Genomic DNA, 17,845 nt, shown 5'->3' with positions numbered 1-17,845 from the left:
TAAGGCGACCGTGAAATTAACTATGTGGAGCCTGCTAAAAATGTACAGGAAATGTGAATAAACAAAACCTCTGCATTTACTTAGCATTCCGGATTATTACCATATTGCACAGAGACTATACATAAAATTATCCATTTTTGATCAATTTTGTCTTCTTTCCAATTTTTCCTGATGGATACACTTATTTCATATGATGGTTACTGTTATTAATCTTAAAAATTTCAATATTACAGGAATGATAAAAAGGATCCACCTAGAATACTTTGCCAATTAAATCATGCTAAATGTGTTTAGTGCATTATTGTTGGAGTCCTTAGTCACAAAGTTCTTAATTTCCAGTCAAGAATATTTAGCTAGTACCAATGTAAAAGAGTAAACCAGGTGCGTTCTCATAAAGGTCTACTTTTAGTCTAAATACATAGTGTTTATAATTAAAGACATTTTAAAGTTTGTTATGGTGTTGACTTCCTTGCTCATGTTCTCCCTCCTTCTGTTCCTCATTTGGACCTTGGGAGCTCAGTCCATTGCTCCAATTTGGGTCTCTGTCTCTATCTCCATCCATCGCCAGATGAAGGTTCTATGGTGCTACGCAAGATATTCGTTAGTATTGCTATAGGGGGGCACCCACCCACTGAGACGATGGGGCTGATCTATTAGGAGCTCACCAAGGCCAGCTGGACTGGGACTGAAAATGCATGGGATAAAACCGGACTCACTGAATATGGTGGACAGTGAGGGCTGCTGAGTAGCCAAGGACAATGGCACTGAGTTTTGACCCTACTGCATGTAGGGTTTGTGGGAGCCTAGCCAGTTTGGATGCTCACCTTCCTAGACCTGAATGGCAGGGGGTGGACCTTGGACTTCCCACAGGGCAGGGAAACCTGACTGCTCTTTGGACTGGAGAGGGAGGGGGAGGGGAGTGGGGCTGGGGAGTGGGGGGAGGGAAAAGGGAGGCGGGGAGGAGGCAGAATTTTTTAATTAAAAAAATTTAATAAAAAAATAAAAAAGTTTGTTATGGTGATGGGCAATACTAGTTTTAGTATGCAGGAGGTTGAAATGGGAAGGTGCTAAAGTCAAGGCAAGCTTGGATTGAATCACAATAAAACATTTGCTTGAAACATTAGTAGAATATGCAAAAAATGATCTATAATCAAATCAGCTATTTATAACATATTATAAGATATTAACTGAGGTTTTGTTTTCCTGTTTTTTTTTTCCTTTTTTATCATTAGGAGTCATTTTATTTATTTCTTTTTTCTGTCTTGGCATATTTTTCATTGAGTAGGGAGTTGTTCAGGTTCTATATGTTTGCAAGCTTTCTCTTTTTCCATTATTATTGATACCTAACTTTAATCTGTAGTGATCTGATAGGATGCAGGAACTTATTTAATTTTCTTGTATCTGTTGAGACTTGCTTTGTTTCTAAGTAAGTGGTCAATTTTGATGAAAGTTCCATAAGATGCAGAGTAGAATGTCTATTCTTTTGTGTTTGGGTGAAATGTTCTGTAATTATCTGTTAGGTCCTTTTGATATGTCTCTTAGGTTCAGTATTTCTCGGTTTAGTTTTGGTCCAGATGACCCGCCTACTGGTGAGAGTGGGGAGTGACAACTCTCCCACTTTAAGTGTGTGAGGGACAATATGTGTTTAAGCTGTAGCAGTGTTTTTTTGCAAATGTGTGTGGCATTTTGTTTTGTGTCTAGATAGTAAGTGTTGAAATGTCATCTTGTTGGATTTTTCCTTTGATGTATATATAGTATTCTTCCCTATTTCTTTTGATTAGTTTTGGTTTGAAGTCTATTTTGTTAGATACTAGATTGATTACAATGGCTTGCTTCTTGAGTCCATTGGGTTGGAGTACCTTTTTTTTTTCAACTCCTCAACCTGAAGTGATATCTGTCTTTGAAATTGAAGTAGATTTCCTGGATTCAGGAGAAGAATGGATCCTTTTTTCACATCTAGTTTGGTAGTCTGTGTCTTTTTTATTGGGGAATTGAGACCATTGATAATGGGAGGTATCAGTGACCAATGATTTTGATTATTTTCACCGCAGAAAAAAATAATGACATCTTCAAATTTGCAGGCAAATGAATGGATCTAGAAAAACACAAATTGAATCAGGTAACCCAGACCCAGAAAGGCAAATATAATATGTATTCACTCAGAAATGGCTTTTAGACATAAAAAAAAAATCAGCCTACTGAAATCCAGAGAAACTAGACAATAAAGAGGACTCTAAGAGGGACATACATGGATCTACATAGGAAGAAGTAAAAGACAAGATATTCTGAGTAAATTAGGAGCATAGGGGTCATGGGAGAGGGTAGAAAGAGAGAGGGAAAGAAGGGGATTAGAGAAAAATATGTATAGATTAATAAAAACAGTAAAAAAAGAAAATAATATTCATTTCTTTTTAAAGAACCTTTGTCAGCTTCATATAGGCCTTTTCTTTGTGCTTCAGCTACACTGGAATATTCAGGGCCTGCTGTGGTTAGATAGAGGGGCTCTCGTAGGGACATATTTCCCTGCCTGTTATTGATGGTGTTTTTACACTCTTGTCTAGGCATCTTGGTTTGGGATGATTATAGGTCTAGGTGTTGATTTGTAGATTTGTTTTTGTTGGGTGGTTTTTTTTTTTTTTTGCCTTGGTTTCTGTTTCCTTTCTGGATGTCTAGAGAGTGTGAGGTGGTGTGCTGCCTATTTTCCTGGTCTACTCAGCTGGTATGTTTACAGGGAAGGATACTGGGATGAGTTGGAGTGGGTATGTTGGTGAAGTTTTGCTAGCTTTTGGGGATAGTGTCATAGAGGAAAGGGAAAACAAAAATTTTCAGGCTACAAAACTTGGGGTGAGACTGGGGGTAGGTGGGTGTTGAATCTCAGAAACAGTGGGCGAGGTGTGCGTCTCCCTTTAGCCTACTTGTTGCCCTGAGAGCAATGGTTCTTGGATTAGCAAGAGGGCCCCGCTAGGGTTGGAATCTGGGGCCATGGAACAAATGGGGTGAGGAAGATTAGAAGGGGAAGATCTGTGGGATCCACCACTGATAGGAAGGTGCATGGGGTCACAGAAGTCTTCTGAGTGTGTTCTACTGTAGAGCTGGGAACGGGACTAACATTTTCCAACAAGTATTATATTTTTAAATATTGAACATTGAGATGAGAAAGGGCTGCTGGAGATTGGCTATTGAATTCTCAAAAAAAGCACATGGGCTGAGGGCTGGATCCTAACGGGAGCTGGGGTACCATTAAAAAAGTGAAAGTGAAGTTATTTAGTTGCTATTCCTGTCTCCTCCATCTCTTCCTGAATGCAGTAAAACTAGCAGCTTTCTCTGCCTCTGATCTCTCATTCTAACAGGCTTTTCACAGGCAACAGAGGCAAGTAACCATGGTGCAATTTCTGAGACCATCAATCAAAACAAACTTCTCCTAATTAAAAGTCTCCAAAGCAAATGGAAACCTAACTCAGGATTGTAAAGAACATGGGCTTGGGGTGGTTTAAGCATTTACTCTTTTCTTTGATTCTAATTCATTCTGTAATTGCCCTTGAATTTGATTCTCATTTGAAATATTTTTTATCAAATAGAAGCAGCAAATTTACAGTAAGTGGCTCAAAGTATGAATAAAGTATTTAGAGCATCCTGTCTGTATCCTTTGTGCTTTGCTTTGTACTGACGGGGGTAATAAATTTCAAGTATTTGCCTGTAGCCAATGCAATAAATACCAAGAAACAGAAGTTCAAAGAAATGCCATTTAATCTTCATTTAGGATTCCTGGAAGTGACTGTCTATACAAGTTGATAAGTAATTTAATCATAGTACATAGTATTTTAAAAGTAATCTAATTATCGTAGCTTGAAAAGCAAGAAACATGATAGATTAACTATTTCAACTTTGTTCACCAAGAACTTGATACCCAGAACTTATAGATGGATACTGGACAGTCAATAGGTATATTCTGTATCATATTTACATTTCAGGTATAGATAATTTAGATGATAACATATTCTGATGAGTGAAATATATTCTGGATGTACTAATGATGCTTATGTACTCTTGTGTATCAATTAATAACCACAGATCTTGTTCAACGAATATAAACATCTGTAATTTCAAGAATCACTCAGTGTGTGTGATGCAAGCCACGTTGCTAAATATCAGTAAATAGACAACTATGGAATGTAATGATTTTCAAAATGAATGCAGTGATAAATGAGCAAAATTACTCCCTTTCTCTTTTGCACAGAGTCACAGAAAGCCCAGACTGAAGCCAAACTTGTTACGTAACTAAGGATGTCCTCCTGTCCCCACCTCCCAGGTACTGGGATTACCAGTGTTTGAGATAATGACTTTGGTATATGGGCACTCTCTTTCTTACAAACCAGCTTCAGGTTCCATTGCCTTCTTTTCCTTTGCAGTTCCAAAGAGAAGAGAATGCCACTTTACAAAGAGAAAATGGGGAGAGCACAGAACAATTCTTATGCAGTCATGAGCACTTAACTGAAAAGGAGACATGCCTGGGAAATACTAGTAAAATTGCATGTTCCTGCAGTCTTCCTCATGGGAGCTACATAATGGGGCCTAGGATCTAGTTTTCAGAACAATTTCTGGTGATTCTGTCAACCCAGTTTGAAAGCTTGGCCATGACCTGCTCCATGAGCAAGTTTCTCAGTGGTTCCCAATTCTGATGTATGAAACAAATGTGATTCTCTATCCCTGCCTTCAGAGCCCCTGAATCCACCCATCTGCAGATCAGCTGGGGTCTGAAGATCTAGAAAGTTTCCAGGTGATGCTAATGATGGTTTTCAAGGATTGTAGTTTGGAAACTTTTGGGGTAGACTGTACTGTGATAATCTTTGTAGAGGAGTCACAGTAGAAAGATTCAGGGCCTCTGTGACATCTCAGCTGGTGTTTACACAGCTGTCTGAGAAGGATGTTCTCGACTTTCCTTTCTACCAAATATCAAGGGTAATGATAAAATCTCCTGGTAATGATTTAGACCCATGGAATTTCTAAATTCTATCTGTTGCAGTGAAAGGCTATGACTCTAGCTTGAAGCAGCTAAAATATAGTCAGCTAAAATATCTTCAACACAGATGCAGAAAGACGTAGGTTTTGATAGAGATGTTTTAAAATGATGCTTTAAAGTCTAAAGAGAGGAAGAAACTTTTCATGAAGTGATTGCTATGAGGCCAGATTGAACAATATGGCTGGGAATACAGACGCAAACTGTATGCTTAACACAATCTAAAAAGGAGTGGTCCCTGAAGGAAGTTATTGTACATTGTTGGTTTTAGGGGGTGGGGTAGGGCTGGAAATTATTTTCTATTTCAGTGCACTCAATTACATATTACACGACAAATGTGGATAGGTAAAGACTTCCCTTACACATGAAGAGTGGGCTTCACAAGGAGAAATAGATTACAACAAATCTGTGTTGGAGACCTAGAGACTTGAAGTGAAGAGGAAAGCTTCAACAGAGGACACAGAGAAGAGCAGGTGCCTGCTGTCTGATGTGCATGCACCAGAGAAGGGAAGTAAACAGATGTTGAAGTATAAGCAATGTGGGAGACAGCAGCTATTACAACAAGCATGATTCAGTTCAGGGCTCCTGCACTACTGAGAACAAAAAGAAAGAAGGCAAAGAAGTATTAGAATATTCATCATATAAATATCATATTATTTTTATCAGTGATTAGACAGGGTCATTGATACTGTCATTGGGAACTCAAGGCTATCTCTGCCTGCCCCCCCAGCACACACTACATATTAGCACAGAAAAAGATGAATCAGACTTCTAAGCACGTTTTTCTTTTTTTTTTTCCCAGTTTTCTCTGGAATTCTTAATTGTATTTTAAGAAAATAAAATCACAATGCCTTCTCCTCTGAAAAAAAAAAAGGAAATTGATACCCTGCATTGCTAAAGTAAATAAATTTTAACATCCGTTTAGAGTTCGTATATTGAAAATCAGTGAGTGGAGGACATGGCGGTGTGCGCTTGTGATCCCAGCACAGGGAAGGCAAAGCTTGAGGGACAGTAGTTCAAGACGCTGGTCAGGTGTGTGGCAAGTTTGAGACCAGTCTGGGCAACATTAGGTTCCCATCTCTAAAGAAAGTAAATGACGAAAAATTTGCAGTGAATGTTGAGGAGAGAACAATTCGTTTGATAAAAACTGTCACATTAAGGCAGCTGAAAATTATGTCTTTCAATGAGCAAGTGCTCAAGATACATATAATTCATACATACTTTCTTAAACTGTTTTTTCAACTTTGGGGATTATAATTTAATTACATTTCTTCCTTCCCCCTTTATTTTTTTTCTTGTAAATCTACCAGCAACGCCTTTTTTGTTCCATTTCAAATTCATGGCCTCTTTTCACTAACTGTTGTTACTTGCATATATGTACATGTATATACTCTCAAATATAACCTGTAAAACCCATATAATGGTACTTGTACATATGTTTTGGGTGTCAACATTTGGCACTATACAACCAGTTGGTTGCCCTTTCTGGGGAAGACCAAATCTTCTGCTCCCAGCCTTTCTCAGTGGCCTATAGTTTTTTATGTAGGGTTGAGCCTCCATTGACTTTACCCCATCAAGTCTGGCATGTTTATACATATATACCATGTATTAATTATAAGTCATTTTGTACAATACCAGTTATGAATTTATAATCTATTAAAACACAAACTTAACATTAGAATATAAAATATCATTGTAGAAAGGAATGCAGAACTTGTAACTGTTGAAACAAAAGCTACATAACAAGGATAACACGTCTATAAAAGGCCTGAATAAAAATAATATGCTTTAGCCTCACAATAGAAATACCAAATGGAGAAAAACAGTCCCACAATATTCTCAACAGTGAGATATGACACCTTCTTAATAAATGTTCAGTGGTGACAAGGATTTCCTCAGCTACCATCAGCGAAAGTTGTTGGATGTGCTTCAAGTCAACAACCCTCAGGCCTCAGCAATTTCCTGGAACTTGCCTTATTTGAATTTACACATCTGGTCCCAAGGTCACATCCTCTTCCATGTACTGAATATAATAACTGGTCACTTGGGATCCACCTCAAAATTTGAAAATATTGATTGACTAAGATTCCACATTTGACATGAGCCTCTCTGAGACTCATGAGAAGATACTTTCTCCTGTCCATATAAGACTGGTTCCCTCTCCTCGTCCACAGGTTTGGAGTCAAAATCACGCCACTCAAATCATTCTCATGTAAGTCTCTTTCTCATAGAACATTGCAGTAGATTCTACCTAATAGAGTAGGACAATAAGTAGATTAGCTCTAAGAAAAGAGACATCTGTTACTACTTGAAAACATAAACCTTAAAGTTGCAAATGTGAAATGTCACCTGAATTCCATAAAAAAAAAAGAACTGGAAACCAGTACCATAAACGCTAGAGTCTCCACACATCAATGATCAAAAATTGCAAAAACTGGGATAACTCTAAAGACTATCAAAAGTTCAACATGAAAACAAACCTGAGAAGAAGAAAGCAGGTAATGTACATGAAATAATTTCACATTTTACCTGGGGAAGACAGTGAGGAATATGGCCGTACCTAGTTGATTATCAGAATGTCACACAAAACTACTGTCTATTGTGTCCATATAATACTGAATGAGAATAAGAAAAATATTAAGCAGACTCATCTGAATAAAAACTCATGGATATGTGAAGTTTTTAATTTGTTTTCAAAGTAGAACTTAATGGTAATGAGGGAAGAATGAACTGAAAGAGACATATTGCTGCCTGAACAGTCACTCGAATTAGTTCTGTAAGATTGGAGCATTCATCTTCAGCCTGCAGGCCCATAGTATCTGGCAGTCTTTTCCATGAAGCAGGAAATTGGAAAACTGTTTCGCCTGTATTGGCAGTTTGTTAGTCACTTTCTTCTTTGTCCTTCAGAATGTAGTTTCTTTCATGAAGCTAGAACCCTAAAGGATGGTTTCACCTTCTTTTGACAAGTTCAGCAGTCATTTTTCTGTGCATCCTTCTTGTCCAGTTCATACAGCATAACATCAAGCAGTCTAGGCAGAAGCAGTTACTTGCCCAAATGGCTAACAAACTCTTTAAGGAGCCCCTTTGATTCCCATCATCCTCTTGAAGTAGATTGGTGTTGCCAGAAGCAGATGTGTCTCATGGTCATGAAAGTCCTAAGTTTTTAAAACATTTTAAATGTCATATTCTGTTAGTCATTGAAAAGCTTGAAGAATACCTATCCATCTGAAATACATTTCTTTACATCTAGAAAACCTAGCTAACATGACTACAAGCTTGACTATTATAGATGACTATTTATTAATTTGTATTTATTATGCATTACATTTTTAAATGAGTTGCATAAACACAATACCTTAATCAAAAACAGAAACATACATATAAAGAAAATTTACCTTAAATTTGTATCAATAGACCAAGATCCATACATATTCAAAATTTTCATCTTATATTATATCCTTTAAATGTAAACAAACATTTATAAACAATATTTGGGATTTCAGCATAGTTCTCTCCAAACTGCTTTCTTCTTTTTGTTGGACAAAGTTATTTTGAGGTTCACAGAGACCTTTCCATGGGATCTTAGTTCATAAAACCACATTCGTCTTGAAGGAATCCAAAGGTTGTCATCCTCTGTAGAGACAAAAGCAGAAGCTCTTTCCAAAGCAATATATCTTTAGACCCAAATTTTGAAGTCAAGATACCTTTAAAGTGTATACGTTGGCTTAGCTTAGCAGCCTGTACAGTGAAATGTCTCTCTGTACTTAGCTCATTCACAGTCAAAAAAATTAAAGAAAACGCAATAATATACATAGTCTAGTGTATATTCCATCTTTATCTGGTTTATTTTTCTTACTCTATTACTTTTTCTACAAGTTTAATATTTATTTTATTATCTTACCTCCTTTAATCTATGACTGTCTGTACTCCTTTATATTATAAATGTCTAGACTCTTTTTCCTCTCTCTCCTAAGCCAACGTAAATTTATCCAAAACTGTGACCCATTTAGAGGTCTTTTCCAACTGAATATGTCTTTATTATGTGTTATTTTTGACCAGTGGCACCTTTTTTCTTTTAAATGCTAAGCAGGCATGTCTAGGACCAACTCCAGGACCCTGCCCATTGGTTTCAATCAGTCCAACATGGCAGAGGCATGTTCACTCCCTCTGAGAGCCATACACACCACCCTAGCTCTAGGATTGCAGTGGGCCTTTCCTTGCTTAATTATATATATATGGGTAAAGGTAATGCAGAGATTGTTAGCATGACCGGTCAATGACTGGTCCAGTCTGAGATCCATGCCATGAGAAGGTGCCTAATCCTGACACTGACTGGAGTCCCAGGACCCAGAAGTTGAAAGGTCCAGAGGATACAACCAAGCATGAGAAAAAAAAATGTTGGCGTGATGAATCCTAACAAATACTCTACTATACTCACAGTTGGTGCCTTGCTCTGTTGGAGGAGGCTGTTTGTGCATTTCCCTGCTGCCCCTACTCCTGAAATAATCTCACAGAAATCTCTATTAATTGCAATACTGCGTGGTCAATAGCTTAAGCATATTTCTTGCTTACTCTTATGTCCTAAACGAACCCATCTCTATTAATCTGTGCATGATCACAGTGGGAACCCAATCTGAGCAGCTCCTGGCTTAAAGATAGTGGAAGCATCCTTTGAAAACAAGAGGAACGAATACATTTGGGCAAAAAATTAGATTAGTTGTTGCGGGGACTCTGAACACTGCTTGATAACCACAGTTTTAGCCAACACTTTGATGCCAGCCTGCTTGATTCTAAGCGGAGTCTGATACTGCTGTGCTGGGCTTCTGATGTACTGACGTGAAAAGAAAATAAATCTGCGGTGGTTAAATGTGCTGAAGTCGTGACCATTTGTTATGTCAGTAACAGAAAACTTATACACAAATAATAGAGCAAGAATGTCTTAGCAGTTCCAAACATAAACAAAGCATATCTATTTCAGCTCTCAAGCATAGCATTAACTAAGAAGATGAGCCACAAGACAAATAGAAATTTTTATATCATTTTTTCCTGATAAGGTAGAGTTGAATGAGGTGATTTGATGTGTAGTCGATTTGGACTTTCTAATATTTTACTTCATAAATAAATGCATGTGTCCTGTCATGAACAGAGCTGAGCAGTCAGTCACAGGCTTTCTCTGTAGGAGAGAGAAGGGAGGGCTTCCAAGGACAGTGAGAGGATCTTGGGCATCCTTCTTCACAAGCAGGTAGGTGAAGAGTGCAAGGTCCCATGTAGCTGAGCACGGTGTGATTGTCCACCACACATAAAGTCAGATAAGTCATTCTTGGCTGCTGCTTGGAAACGGGAATTAGAGTGACTTTTCCAACAACCACAAAAAAATGATTCCATGTGGAAAGAGTCTATCCTTCATAGCAAAGGACCTCGCAGAGATTAATTTCATTTTGCAGAGTTGTTGGGAGTGACAATTTCATTTTTTTCCCGAGCACTATAGAATTCTGGGACACAAGCCATATATTATGGTTCCTTCCTGAGTACGGCCCTCCTTCTTCCAATGACATCTGGGTATCCAGAGGTTTCCATTCAATTCCCTGTTGAGGTGGTATCTCTCCACAGCTCAGGATATTCTTTTGGCTGCCAGTTGCCTTCACCTCCCATTCTGTTGTCCTTTGGGATTATTCCGTTGTCTTGGAAACCTGGTGCCATATCCTCTACGCTTCTGCAGAGGAATACTCGTAAAACACATAGAGCAGTCATGGTAGATAGTCTCAGGAAATAGAAACAGCAAAATTCCCTTTTCCTCTCATTTTAAATGCCCCCATGAAACTCAAAATTTCCCCCATAGAATCTGAGTGTTCACAAAATTCATCCAGTAGTGATAACCTTTCATTTTAAGGGACAAAATGAAACACACCTAAAATTTTATACCTTCAATTGTGTGTTTTTTTCTTTTTGAGACTCATTTATATGTCCCCTGTACTTTAATCATCACTGGTATTCATCCTGCCCCAAAACTGTTGCTGGCACAATTTCATGGTTAACAGATTTAAACAAATCTGTAGCGCTTCTGGTGAGCATGACTTTCATGTTTCATGCCAAAGTAATCTGATCAAGTGTGACGCGGTGCGGGCTGATGCAAGCAGCAGACAGCTTAGGCCAATGAAGTAACGGCGTGGGATGGCAGCCCTCAGCGGAGGATGCTCAGGAAGGAACACGCTGCAGGGGCAGCTCACCAGTCACAAACGCAAATAGTCACCAACGCTAAATCTCATCTTGGCTCTGACTATAATACTATTTTATGCTTCGTGTTCTAAACTAACTAAAATTCCAACAATGACATAGCATCCCAGTTGTCTGTTTTGACTGTTTGTATAAGGGCAGGCAGTCTGACTGGAATCACAGGATTCCAGACCCGGGATGTGGGAGGAAGCCTGAATAGTACTGCGTTCTCCTAGTTACACTGATAAGCGCATGCATACACACATATACATGTATACATACACTCGCATCCATACATACACCATACACAATTCAACTTCATAAAAGAAAAATGCATTATCTATCTAGTGCCATGCCCAAGTTCAAAATGTTTCTGGATATTTGTTGTAAAAATTCATTTGTTCTTGCTGTACTTACACTTAAGGCATAATCAAAAAGCTGTGGAGCCTTTTACAAATTATATTTTCTCCGCTTTACTCTCTTCATCTGAAAAGATAAATACAATAATATTTATTTCAAAGGAATATTTAAATATTAAATCAGTACCTTTTTCTATGTGTGTTTCATCACACAATCAGACAGTCAACCACATACTACACACACACCACACACACAAAACACACACACACATGCAGCCTTGCATGAACCGTGCCAAACACATAAAAGGGCCTAAGACTATTATTATATACTTTAACACTATCTAAATTGAACGAGTTTAAAGTAGTACCTAGAATCTACATGAATTTTCTGTATGTGAAATGGTGTACTAGTTGAATTAGTCATAAACAAGTCAGGGAAAACTATATACATCTAGTAGATAAAAAATTTATATTATAAATTCTAAGATTAAAACTTGCTACCATTGTGACCAGAACATGTATTTTCAAATTCCAACAAGGATCTTTTATTCCATAATTGAATAGCTATATGAATCCCAGAAAAAAATATTTTTGATTTTTCATCTTTTGTATGAAAATTCTATTCCAAATAACAAATACAGGATTATTTTCAAAAGAAAAAAGTAATTTAATGAGATCTGATTTGAAGATGCTTCTTTCCCATTTTCGACATTTTTGATGGAATAAAAGTAAATATCCATTTCTGTGTTCTGAGATTCTGACCCAGAACGTTTATTTTTCAGATTATAATCAGACTCTTTAGCGAGTGGTTTTCAATGACAAGTGTTTGCCTTTCTCAAACTCAGAGTGAGGTTTCTTTGACACAGCAGTATTTATTTTGTCTCAGAAGAGCAGTGACTAGGCTGACCTTTGCAAAATGCTTCAAGATTGATTGCAAGAAAACAGAAACTTCAATAAAATAAATAAAAACTTTTGAGGGTAAGATGAAAAATACAAAACGTAGATGAAGTATAGCTGGGCATTGAAGGCCTAAAAGAACACATGTTGTTCCAGAAATAAGGTGCTACCTTATTATTTCTTTCATTAGATAGAGTTTATTTCATTGGAAACTTGAGCTTGCCATTGGTTAAGACAGGCTGGCTTGGCAGTGAGTTACAAAAATGCCCCTGTCTCTCCTCTCCAACACTGGCATTACATCTGTGAATTTCCCATATATAGTATTCTATATGGGTGTTGAGGGTCAACTCAGGTCTTCTTGCTCATAGGACCAACAATTTACCAACTGAGTCAACTTCCCAACCCTATTTTATTATCTATCTTATTTTTTACAATTTTCCCTTTATCATTTATTTGTAGGAGTTACTTTACAACACATTCTATTGTGAAGTTTTATTTATATTAGCTTAATTATTTTGATTTATGAGGTATTTTCTGAATTTTTGCAATACACAATTATGTAGTCATTGAAATTAAACTACACTTAATTGAAATTAATTGCCTAATGATTCTTCAATGTTTTTCTTTCCTTTTTCTTTTGAGGCATCTGATATTCCATGTAGGTACACGTTTGAATTTCTGGTTTTATATTGTTGGCTTCGTAACTTCTGGAATCAGTTTGAATTACCAATGCCTGCATTTGTTAGATAAGGTCTCTGCAAACATGGAATTAAGAGATTACTGAGTGATTACTCCTAAACAGACAAACAAAGAAACAAACAATATAAAAGAGAAATAATGAGCAAAAAACATCAAATGTGGAAACAACCTATCCCTTACATGCTGGTAAATTTCCATCTTCTTCATAATACAAAAGAGGAAGCAAGGTTGTTGAGTGACTCGTCTCACTTGTCCACTACCAGAGGCTGAAGTGGGGAATCAAACTTAACCCAACAAACTCTGAAACTAGGAATTCTTGCACTGAAGCACATGACTCGCTCAATGCCTCTACAAGTCACAACAACAAGTCAGAGCATCATCTTTGATCCAATCATACTCATACAGAAACGCATCTTTTTGCTGCTTTGTGCATGTCTGTGTAGGTTAACAAAAGTGATGTACCTATGTCAGATCTACACAAAATATTGATGAACATATTAATGTCAAGATCTCGAATCTATAAGTAATGACAGTAAGCTGGGTCTCTGTATAGTGATACCAAGATGGATTTATTTATTGATTTTTCATATCACTGAGTTGTTCTTTAGCTAAGACCTTTTTTTAAAGATTTTTTTTTTAGTTCTATGCTGCCTGGGGTGTTTTGTTCTTCTGAGGTGGAAATTGTGAGCAGCTGAAAAACAAGCTTTTTAGTGTTGATAGTTATAAGACACTGAGTGTTGAAGGAGCCCTGGAACTAAAACTTTCGTGTTGGAAAGGGAGGATGTCTCTACAAACACTGTGGTCAGAGAGTGCAGAGGGTCAATCCACAAAAGACAGACAGGGAGTCCAGTGCAGCATGACTTAGTGTTGCCTCAAACTTTGAAGTTCTGACCCTGAGAAGTTTATTTTAGAATTATTTAAGCACAGCACAATTTGTTGAACTTTTTCTCTGATTGTAGTTTTCCATGTGTACAAAAAAGCTTAAGACATGACTGCATTAAAACTCTTTGTAAAGAACAATGGACATCTTCCATAAAGATGAGTTCTATACATTGTCTCCATGTAATATCTCAAAGATTGGGTATAGTGAAAAAGTCATCAGGCGACTAACCACCTTGGTTCCTAGCCTTCTGGTCAAGAAACAGGTTACAGGTTAAACATCTCTTCCTTTGAAGAGATAACCCAGAATGTTTAATATTCTGGTTTCCCTGGTGCTTACTAGTGAGCACCAGAACCTCTGTGCCTTCTACACCTTAAGGGACCAGACCCTTGAATTAGATTCTCGTGGGTTCAGTCATTTGCTTATGCTAGACTCCTAGTGCTTTGACTTGTGTTTGCTAATATCATGGCACCGAAGAACTATGAAATCCTTAGTCCAGAGTAGCAATCAATTATGTCAGTATTGGTAGCAGTCATACCAATTAATATTGTATCTCTCAAGCTTACTGGGACCCTCATCCTTCAAGGCTGGGTAACCCCTGGGTATCCTTCTAGTAACCAATATCTGTCGTCTGTCACTCCCCATGTTTCGCATTTTGCATATTGACTGTCTACTTTCTCTTATCTTATCCTTATTTCTTACTCCTTCCGGAGCCCTTGGTAGAGACTGTCCTTGTTCCTTTCACCCCCTGTCTTCTCTTTAAGCTACTACCTAACCTCACTTATTTTTGATAAAAACCCCAAGTAGGCAATAAATGATGGTCAAAGTACTGCGTTTGGGAGAGTTGCTCCCAAGTGATTCAAAAACTAAGGCAAACAGCTTTGACTGTATTCAAGAGGGTGTGTTGTATGCGAATGAAGGGAAGAGTTTTTATCAATCATAGCATGGCTTATTGTTGTACCAACTACTATATTCTTACATATTTATTGGAGAAGTGCTACTTTTCTATTTTGAGTGACAGTAGTTGCCGGGTCATGTAGCTTGTCTTGCCCTAGAATGCTGACTTACACTGTTGTCTAGAGTGGTTGTGATTTGAATCAGACCTGCTGCAGCATGACCAAGGTTTCAGCGTGTGGTCCTTACAGCTGGAGTGTTCTCAAAGTGATCTTAAAATGTTCAAAGCAGCTGTGTTGCCATGATGGAGATGTGGCTGGTTGTCAGAGAAGGAGCTACTTGCTGACAGTTCTAAAACCATGATCCATGAAGAAGAGAAGAGTCTTTTTCCCATTCGAAGGCATGAGGTGATTTCACTCATTCGCATAAAATAAAAACTAAAACAATATAGAATGTGCATGTAAGAAAGACTGAAAGAATGTCCAACACAAAGCTACCACTCTTAGCAATATTTATTAATGCTTTACTTTTCCTCCAGTGGCCTGGAAACACTGTAAAATTAGTGAGTGTCTCTTTCTCTTTCTTTCTCTCTCTCATAAGTCAATTTTATTCTTTTTTGTTTGTTTGTTTGTTTTTTTGAGACAGGGATTCTCTGTGGTTTTGGAGCCTGTCCTGGAACTAGCTCTTGTAGACCAGGCTGGTCTTGAACTCACACAGATCCGCCTGCCTCTGCCTCCCAAGTGCTGGGATTAAAGGCGTGTGCCACCATTGCCCGGCTAGTCAATTTTATTCTTAATGTCAAACAATTTGACATTTATGTGACTTCTAAATTCTTACTACACAGCACTCAGTAATTGTTTTATAATAATTAAATTTCTATCATTAATAAAGGGAGCCAGACAGGACCTGAGGGATCAATTATATATTTACCTTATATTTCATTGGAAATAATAACCATATCAATGCTTATTCAAGTTATTGTAGTTCTGCAATCATCTCTCTGCTATTGTTTATCTGAGGTGTTCTTCCTTTTCTGACCTTCCTCAGATGGTGAGTGGGTTTTGCTCTCATGCTTTCGAGTGCTCTGCATGATCAGCTCCTGTCAACAATAGGGCCTCTCAGCACAGTCAGCTTCCTGATGACGTCATTGGTATGGGTGTCATACTCTTGAGAAAGTTTCTTTATTTTTACTTTACTTCTGGTTTAATGACTTTTTTTCCATCTTCTTAATAAGCTAGACATTAATTAATATCAATATCATCAACTTTTAACAAGACCACTCCTAAATTGATAAATTCTGAAGTCAGTTTTAGTGTGAGCTGCAGATTACCATGAGAGTGCTCAGCTTACAATCTTGCGACTCTAAGTTCCACTACGACCCTGTATGGAAAGGCAGCTATAGAAATAAAGGTCCCTGAGAGAACATGTGTCAGAAAAAGAACTGTATAATATAGTCATAGAGCATTCCCAGGGGGAGAAAGTGGAGGAGCGAAGTCCTTTCATTTCTCTGCAGTTTCTCTCTACCCAGTAGCCGGCCTCCTTGATTTGAATTGATCAGACACATGTGAAAAATGTAGACCAAGGACAAATGCTTTTGTCAGCAAAATAAAAACATTTTAATCATGTAATATTTTTCCAGTTGTAAAAATTTTGTTATTTATAGCCAACTTCAAAAATCTACAATGTATACACACATGTAATTATATAAAATATGCTGTAACTAGTTCTTAAGTTTATGTTACCAACACAGTTATATAACTTCTGTTCTACTTTACCTGAGATGTTCATTCTATATTAAAGTCTGTCAGTGATCTGGAAGTAAACAGACTTGGATGCAGGAAAGTCCAAGATTGTTTTTTATTTTTATTTTTTGTCTTAACAGACTTTCTTAGCACATTAAGTCTATTTTGTTAATTTTCAAATAATAGGAAAGTTGAACTTCTAAGACAAATAGTATCTAAAATATGTCAATAGTACACCAACTGATAGGTAACCCATGAGATAGAGAAAACAAAAGTATCACAAGAAATACAATCTAGGGCTGGAGAGATGGCTCAGTGGTTAAGAGCACTGCTTGCTCTTCCTAAAGGTCCTGAGTTCAATTCCCAGCAACCACATAGTGGCTCACAACTCTATAATAAGATCTGGTGCCCTCTTCTGGCTGGCCTGCAGGCATACATGCAGATAGAATACTGAGAATACTGTAAACATATTAAATAAATAAATCTTAAAAAAAAATACAATCTAGTGTAGTTCGTCCTGGCCTTCCAACTAGCTTAGCCCTGAAATTAAACACACAGAGACTGTATTAATTTAATCGCTGCTTGGCCCATTAGCTCTAGCTTCTTATTGGCTAATCTTATACATTAATTTAACCCATTTCTATTAATCTGTGTACTAATAGAAATTAATTAATAATACTAAAGTTTCGACATGTCTGTCTTTGGGCGGCCCCATGGTGTATCTCTGACTCTGCCCTTCTTTCTCCCAGCATACAGTCTACCTTTCCCCACCTAGTTCTGTTCTGCCCTTGCCATAGGCTCAAAGCAGTTCTTTATTAATTAACCAATAAAAGCAACACAGAGACAGAAGGACCTCCCACACCATTCTAGTAAATTGCTTATCATCGTAGAACATCAGCCAGTAGGTACCAGAAACAGATATCCATTGATTCACGTTCAGTAGCTGCTATGGTACTTTCTCATTTGTGTATTTATTGTTGCTGACATCATAACAGACATTTAATTCTCAGTAGTTTACTGACACAAACACCTCAGCATTTAATTCTGCCTTGCTGAGTATGGGATTCCGAAGGACACCATCAAACCAGAATACTATATAGTTTGCTATCTTCAACTCTATACATGATGATAAGGTATAATCATT

Source organism: Microtus oregoni, unplaced genomic scaffold (genome assembly GCF_018167655.1).
Source record: "Microtus oregoni isolate MIOR12 unplaced genomic scaffold, Mior012 000044F_ref0000062, whole genome shotgun sequence".
Lineage (NCBI taxonomy): Eukaryota > Metazoa > Chordata > Mammalia > Rodentia > Cricetidae > Microtus > Microtus oregoni.
Note: the sequence above shows the minus strand (reverse complement) of the source record.